Below are 6000 nucleotides of genomic sequence, written 5' to 3' on the forward strand. Positions count from 1 at the left end.
ATGGAGAATAAACTGAGGGTTGCTGGAGGAGTGGTGGGTGGGGGATGGGTAATGGGTATTAAGGAGGGCACTTGTAACGAGCACTGTGTGTTATATGTAAGTGATGAATCAACTGAGGTCTACTACTGAAAAACATTGCACTGTATTTAACCTAACTAGAATTTAAATAAAAACCTGAAACATAAAAAATAAAAATTAAGAAATTAAAAACAAAACTAGCATATTATATAACAGTTCTGTCTCAAATAGAGAGTCTCTTATAGAGAGCAAAAAAGAAAAAAATACCACATGATCCAGCACTTACACTTCTCAAAGGGTATCTGTATACTAAAACATGGAAATGATCCACGAGTCCATCAAGCAAAAAATCACCAAGCAAAACGTAGATATACATACAATGGGATATTAACCAGTCTTAAGAAGGAATTAAAGTCTGCAATATGCTACAAAATAGATGAAGCTTGAAGACATTGTGCTAAATAAAATAAACCAGTGACAAAAAGACAAATACTGTATGATTTCACTAATAGGAATACTAAAAGTACTCAAAATCAGAGACAGAAAATAAAACTGTGTGGGGGTCCCTGGGTGGCTCAGTCAGTTAAGTGTCTGCCTTCAGCTCAGATTGTGTTCTCAGAGTCCCAGGATTAAGACGCAAGTTGGGCTCCCTACTCAGCAGAGTCCCCTTCCCCCCTTTCCCTCTGCTCCTCCCCCGTCTCTCTCTCTCTCTCTCTGTCTCTCAAATAAATAAATAAAATCTTTAAAGAAAGAAAAAAGGGTGGCTCAGTCAATTAAGCAGCTGCCTTCAGCTTGGGCCATGATCCCAGGACTGAGCCCCACACTGGGCTCCCTGCTCAGCGGAGAGCCTGCTTCTCCCTCTCCCTCTACATGCCACTCTGCCTACTTGTGCTCTCTCTCTATCTATTAAATAAATAAATAAAATCTTAAAAAAAAAAAAAAAGAAAGAAAAGAAAACTGGTTGCTAGGAGCTAGAAAGATGGGTGGAAATGGGGGACTTTGTTTAATGGGTATAGGGTTTCAGTTTTACAAGTTGAAAAGATTTATGGACATGTATGGTAGTGGCAGTTACAACATTATGGATGTATTTAATACGAATGAACTGTATACTTAAAAATAATTCCATGGCAAATTTCATGTTATGTGTATTTTACCACAACAAAAATTTTTAAAATAAAAAAAGGAAGGAGAAATTAAGACAGTCATGGATTAAAAAAAAAAACAGAACTCACTGCTAGCAAATCTGTTCTGTAAGACTAGCAAAGGGAGTCCTTCAAACTAAAATGAAAGAACACTAGATATTAATTCAAATGAACCAAAGAAAAAGAGCAGTGATAAAGGTAACTATATAGGTAAATACAAAAGGCAGTATAAATGGATTTTTGCTTATCTCCTGTATTGTTAAGATGGCAATACTACCTAAATTGATCTATATATTCACTGTAATACTTGTCAAAATCCTGGCTATCATTTTTGGAGAAACTAACAAGCTGATCCTAAAATTCATATAGAAATGCAAAGCACCCCAACAGCCAAAACAATCTTGAAAACTAACAAAATTAGGAAACTCACACTTCTCAATTTCAAAATTTACTATATAGCTATAGTAATCAAGACAGTATGATACTGACATGAAGACAGAATACATAAATATATAAAGTCATATATATAAATGGCACAGAATTGAGAACATAGAAATCAACTTCTTACATTTATGGTAAACTGATCTCCAACAAGGATGCCAAGACCATTCAATGTGGAAAAAAAGCATCTTTTTCTACAAATGATACTGGGAATATGGGATATTCACATGCAAAAGAACAAAGTTATAAACTACATCCTCATGCCATACACAAAAATTAACTCAAAATGGACCATAGACTTAAATGCAAGAGCTAAAACTATACCACTCTTAAAGGAAAACAAAAGAGTCTCTGTGACCTCGGGTTAGGCAATAATATTTTAGATATAACACCAAGAGCAAAAACAATGAAAGAAAAAAAATAAGTAAATGGACTTCATCAAAATCAAAACCTGTTTGGCTTCAAAGGATACCATTGAGAAAGTGAAAAGACAAGGCTCAGAATGGAAGAATTTTTTGTAAATCATATATCTGATAGGAAAATGTACCAAGAATATGTAAAGAACTTTTACAGCTCAACAGTAAAAAGGCAAGAGCTGGGCAACTCAGTCGGTTAATGTCCTACTCTTGATTTTGTCTCAGGTCATGATCTCAGACCCTGCTTGGGCTCCATGCTGGGCGTACACTGCTTGAGATTCTATGTCTCCTCTTCCTTGGCCCTCCCCCTGCTTGTGCTCTCTCTCTCTCTCTCTCTCTCTCTCTAAAATAAACAAAACCTTTAAAAAAAAAAAAAAAGACAAGTCAATGTTAAAAATGAGCATAAGATTTGAATAGACATCAGATATTTGTGTATCTTTGGAGAAATAAGCACATGGGAAGATGCTGAACATCATTAGTCATTAGAAATCAAAATCACAGTCACTTCACACCCAGTAGGATGACTAATTTTTTTCTGGGATGGCTAATATTAAAAGACAGACAATAATGAGTATCGACAAGGATGGGGAGAAACTGGAACTTCATACAATGCTGATTAAAATCTAAAATGCTGTAGTTGCTTCTAAAAATAGGCAACTTCTGAAAATGTTAAGCACAGAATTACCATATTCACCCAGCAATTCTACTCCTAGGTATCCACCCAAGAGAAATGAAAACACATGTCCACATGAAAACTTACATACAAGTGTTCACAGCATTATCATTCATAAAAGCCAAGAAATGGCTACAAGCTAAATGTCCATCAACTGATGAGTGAATAAACAAATGTGATCTATTCATACAATGGAATATTATTTGACACAAAAAAGGAATAAAGTACTGCTATAACATGAATGAACCTTGAAAACACTGTGCCAAGAAAAAGTCCATCACAGAAGACTACATAGACTGTATCACTCCGTAAACATCACATGTCTAGAAAAGAAAATGCATAGAGACAGAAATTAGATTAGTGGTTGCCAGAGGGGGAATACTGAGAATAACTGCTAATAGGCACTGGGTTTCATTTTTGAGAGACGAAATTCTAAAATTAGTGATGATGGTTGTACACCTTTGTGAATACACTTAAACCCAATAAATTATACATTTTATTTATTTTTTTAAAGATTTTATTTATTTATTTGACAGACAGAGATCATAAGTAGGCAGAGAGGCAGGCAGTATACATTTTAAAAAGGTGAATTTTTAAAAAGGCGCCTGGGTGGCTCAGTGGGTTAAAACCTCTGCCTTCAGCTCAGGTCATGATCCCAAGGTCCTGGGATCAAGCCCCACATCGGGCTCTCTGCTCAGCAGGGAGCCTGCCTCCCCCTCTCTCTCTGTCTGCCTCTCTACCTACTTGTGATCTCTGGCTGTCAAATAAATAAATAAAATCTTTTAAAAAATAAAAAATAAAAATAAAAAGGTGAATTTTATGGTATTTCAATTATATCTCAAAAAAGCTGTTACTTTTACTGAGAGAATATTAACAAGAGTCAGAGAAATAAAGAAATATTATATACAGAAGAATAAAGAGAAAAATGACAGCAGCTTTCTTGACAGAAACTATGTATGCCAGAAAAGAATGGAGAAACATCTTTAGAGTACTGAAATTGGGTGGGCCTGTCAACTTGGATTCTACACCCAAAAAAAAATATCTTTCACAAATAAGAGTGAGGAGCACCTGGTGGCTCAATTGGTTGAGCATCCAATTCTTAATTTTGGCTCAAGTCATGATCTCAGATTATGGGATTAAGTTCTGTATCAGGCTCCACACTGAGCACAGAGCCTGCTTGGGATTCTCTCTTTCTCCCTCTCCTCCCCACTCATGCACTCTCTCTCTAAAGACTAAATGAAATGTTTAAAAATAAATAAATAAAAGTGAAATACTTTCACACACCCTTAAAAATGCTGAAAGAATTCAGCAGCAGCAGAAATTTTAAATGAACTCCATCAGGCAGAAGGAAAATTATAGCACATGGAAATCTGCATTTACACACACACGAAAACAGAAGTGCACTGGAAACTGTAACAATGTAGATAAATTTACTTATTTATTTTATTTATTTTTAGGGTGATAAGATAGTTTACTTTTTTTTATTTTTTCAGTGTTTCAAGATTTATTGTTTATACACCACACCCAGTGCTCCATGCAATATGTGCCCTCCTTAATACCCACCACCAGGCTCACCTATCCCCCCAGCCCCTTCCCTTCCAAAACCCTCAGTTTGTTTCCCAGAGTCCACAGTCTCTCATGGTTCATCTCCCCCTCCTATTTCCCCCAATCTCACTATTATTTCCTTCTCCTAATGCCCTCCATGTTATTTCTTATGCTCCACAAGTAAGTAAAACCATATGATAATTGTCTTTCTCTGCTTGACTTATTTCACTCAGCATAATCTCTTCCTTCATTTTTTTATTTTAATCTCCTGAAAATACGGGCACCTGGGTGGTTCAGTCAGTTAAGCATCTGCCTTTGGCTCAGGTCATGATCCCAGGGATCCCATGATCCCAGAAAATATAATTGACTATTCAAAGTAAAAACAATAGCAATATTACTTATACATATTCTATAAAATTCATATCACATGTAAAATGCAAGAAAACAATAGTGCAAAGGCTGGTAGGGAAGAAATGGAAGTATATTTCTTTTAAAGATTTAATTTATTTATTTGAGAGAGAGAGCAAGCATGAGGGGGTGGGTAGGGGGAGAGGAAGAAGCAGATTCCCTGCTAAGCAGAGAGCCTAAGGACATGGGATTTGATTCCAGCACCCAGAGATTGACCTGAGCCAAAAGCATAAACTTAATAGACCAAAACACCCAGGTGCCCCCAAAATGGAAGTGTATTGTGGAAAGGTTATACAAGCAAAGTAGCATAATATCACTTGAAAGTAGATTATGTTAAATTAAAGATATGACCAGATGTTGGCAAACTATAATTTGCAGGCCAAATCTGGCCTACTCCCCATTTTCATAAATAAAGTTTTATTGGAGCGACACCTGGGTAGCTCAGTTGGTTAAGTGTCTGCCTTCAGCTCAGGTCATGATCCCAGGGTCCTGGGATCAAGTCCCTATTGGGCTTCTTGTTCAGACAGGAGCCTGCTTCTCATTTGCCTGCTCTGCCTGCCGCTCCCCCTGCTTGTGCTCTCTCTCTCTCTGACAAACAAATAAATACAATCTTAAAAAATAAATAAATAAAGTTAAGGGGTGCCTGGGTGGCTCAGTGGGTTAAGCCCCTTCCTTCAGCTCAGGTCATCATCTCAGGGTCCTGGGATCGAGCTCTGCATCATGCTTTCTGCTCAGCAGGGAGCCTGCTTCCCCCTCTCTCTCTGCCTGCCCCTCTGTCTACTTGTGATCTCTGTCAAATAAATAAATAAAATCTTTAAAATAAAGTAAAGTTTTATTGGAACAAAGCCAGAGTCATTCATTTACATATTGTGTCTAGCTGCTTTTGTACGACAATGGCAGAGTCAAATAGTTATGACAAAGATAGTATAGTGCAACAAATCTAAAATTTACTATATGGGTCTTTATGGAAAAAGTTTGCTGGTCTCTCATGTATACTATAAACCCTCAGACAGGCACACAAGAAATTATAGCTCATAAACCAAAAAAGGAGATAAAATGGAAACATAAAAGATATTTAATCCAAAAAGAAGGCAAAAAAATAAGAAAAAGAGAACAAATAATAGATGGGACAAATAGTACTTGGTAGATTTGATCACAACTATATCAATAATCTTGAATAAGTGGTCTAAATATCCTACTAAATAGACAAAGATTATCAGGTTGGGTAAGAAAGTAAGACCCAACCATATGCTGCCTTTAAGAAATCCACAAAAAGGGGCGCCTGGGTGGCTCAGTGGGTTAAGCTGCTGCCTTCGGCTCAGGTCATGATCTCAGGGTCCTGGGATCGAGTCCCACA

The 6000-nt window shown here is 36.9% G+C and overlaps 1 protein-coding gene across 1 annotated transcript in view; it reads right to left on the reverse strand.

The window, feature by feature from the left end:
• Positions 1 to 6000, reverse strand: part of LOC111143185 (zinc finger SWIM-type containing 5) — a 218741-nt gene that overhangs the window by 143083 nt on the left and 69658 nt on the right. The gene's annotated exons all lie outside the window — the stretch shown is intronic.

The sequence above is a fragment of the Enhydra lutris genome, unplaced genomic scaffold (assembly GCF_002288905.1).
Source record: "Enhydra lutris kenyoni isolate GAN:26980312 unplaced genomic scaffold, ASM228890v2 scaffoldscaffold9, whole genome shotgun sequence".
Lineage (NCBI taxonomy): Eukaryota > Metazoa > Chordata > Mammalia > Carnivora > Mustelidae > Enhydra > Enhydra lutris.